The 2,338-nt window shown below is 42.6% G+C and overlaps 1 long non-coding RNA gene across 1 annotated transcript; it reads left to right on the forward strand.

The window, feature by feature from the left end:
- Nucleotides 1-1,264: 1,264 nt before the first annotated feature.
- LOC125756660 (uncharacterized) lies at nucleotides 1,265-1,875 on the forward strand. Its single transcript, XR_007414668.1, has 3 exons — nucleotides 1,265-1,351; nucleotides 1,590-1,650; nucleotides 1,715-1,875. It is a non-coding gene; the product is annotated as an uncharacterized LOC125756660 (long non-coding RNA).
- Nucleotides 1,876-2,338: the final 463 nt, after the last annotated feature.

The raw sequence follows: 2,338 nt of genomic DNA on the forward strand, positions 1-2,338 counted from the left end.
AAACTCGGCGCGTTTCGGATTGGCGTGTTCCCTGCTGAAGCTCATGTTAGATACGCGGTTGTATCCGTGGTTTACACACAACGGCGTGAAGCCGTGAACACATCTGGAAAGTGGCTCAAGTGCGCTCGTAGTACAGGCGGTGAATCGTGGCACATGTCACATGTGATCTCTCAGTGAGCACCAACGCCGACGCCGCTGTTCTAGCCGTGCGTGAAGGCTATTGTGGACATCTATTGTGACTACCTTTAAAGAATCCCGGTTTTCGGAGAGGCGGACTTTGTTTTAGTGGCGTATTGAAGGGCGAATTAATCTTTCGTTGGCTCTCGCCCGTTTTGTTCACCAGTGCTTGGCGGCAGTAGTTATTAGACTTCCATCGTCGAACAAAAGTACCGACACAAATTTTGAATGACGCAACCAAGTGTGTTCGAGATGTGTGTACGAGATGTGTTCGCCGCTGAACGCAAATTTTTTTTAGCTCTTTGAGACGCACGTTCTGTCCGCGCGTGAGGTTTAGGGCGTTTTGAAAAAAAAAAAGCATTCGCAACGTTTTGGCTGACAGCTTTAGAAGGACATCCGTTCTATACCTCCGCCCTATCGACATGTAGGCACAAAAAGAGCAGCTTGGCAGAAAACGGCGGCTCCCGAACAGCTCCGACGACTGGATATGACGGAATGGTCTGTGTGTTTTGCGAACGTCATTGCGCATGCATTGAACGTCCATTGCGAACGTCATTGCGCATGCATTGTTGATTCCTTGCCATAAACACTTTCTGCAATGGAGGTTATCTGAGCCCACCACGTGCTCTGGTGTTATTCGTCTGCATGCTTAGCCTACGTCCGTGCAAATGCGCATGCCTTTAAAGGTTTTTGAAAGTATTAGGAATATGTTTCATTTAGGTATAGCATTTAATGTTAAAGATTCATTCTCTCTGAATTGGCAAAAATGTCTGTTACAGTCAGGCATTAGACTCCTTTCCTTTCTCTTTAGGCTTACAGAAGTGCTTACCGTTATAACAGACTTTTCTATTTCTTTCGGTAATTGCAGTTTTTTATTCATTTCAGCGATGTATGTCTGCAGTCTCTCTGGCACCACCAAGACTACTGTGCCACGTTTCATGAAGTATGCCGCACTGCACAAAAACATGAATCTATTCTTCATGAAGTGCCCATGGAATAGCACAGAAAAGTGTTCCGAGAGTTCCTTCTCTGAGCTAGTGCTACGAGATACCAAGGACGAAAATAGGACTGTAGAGAAAACGAAGAGCCAAAAGGATTTATATGGTTTTGTGTCATGGAAGCCCTAAGGTGTCATAGTGCCCTAAGGTGGTGCTGCATCTCGAGCTACCAGAAGGTAAGAGAATAATTTGACAGTGGCCTGCTCCTCAAATTGTTCGCTGCTTTAATTTACCTTTTATTATTGAGAGAATTTATTTATTTATTTTTATTTTATATCACATCTGCATGTCTGTAGTTCAATAAAATATTGTCTAACTTTTTAATTGTCTTCGTATGCTTGTTTGAACTCCAGGGTACAGGAGTTTTAATGACTACTTATCGCATAATTAACTTCATAACTTTTATTATTGCAGGCAAGTACAAGTGAAGATAACGTCGGAGACGTGCCGTGCTCCCCTTTCGTCATTGCCAAAGGTATTGTTATGGATATTTGCAATATATTGCTGAATATTTCTAAACAGGAAATATTTTGTTCCAGGAGAGAACTTTCTGACTGCCGGGGTATTTACCATCTGTATTGATACCCATGCTGTGATCGAATCCACCACACGGTGCCAGGCATTCAAGTTGATGCTCTTTACACACTTCGCCTTTACTACTGAATACCGCAAGGAGGTCAGCCTAACCCTGGTGTTCACACAAAGGTAAAACTTAATATGATTTTTCTGACTTTTTCAACAACATTCATGACACTAACTTAGATAAAGCCACATTAGATAGTACAAAAGTAGACAAGTACTGGGGAATTTCCAATATCTGATACTACACTCCCATTTGGCTAAGTCAATGAGGGTTCTGATGGAGGGTATGACTAAATGGAAATGTTCAGCTTAAGTGTAAAACTCTACGGGAATCCTGAGCGGTCATGAAAGATTTTAAGTAATGACGTCAGTATATGGAACGGTTGACGTGTGAAGTATTTTTAATCACTGTTTAATGAGGATTTCGAAGGGGCACCAAGTAACACGACAATTTCCATTATATTAAGTAAGAGCTAGCACTTTTTTATGCAGTTCTGCTGCCGGAGCAAGGTGTGTGCCCGGGCTAGTTGGTATACCATAATTGTGAGCACAACGCAGAAAGAGAGAGACAATAAACAAAG

This window comes from Rhipicephalus sanguineus, unplaced genomic scaffold (assembly GCF_013339695.2).
Source record: "Rhipicephalus sanguineus isolate Rsan-2018 unplaced genomic scaffold, BIME_Rsan_1.4 Seq4169, whole genome shotgun sequence".
Lineage (NCBI taxonomy): Eukaryota > Metazoa > Arthropoda > Arachnida > Ixodida > Ixodidae > Rhipicephalus > Rhipicephalus sanguineus.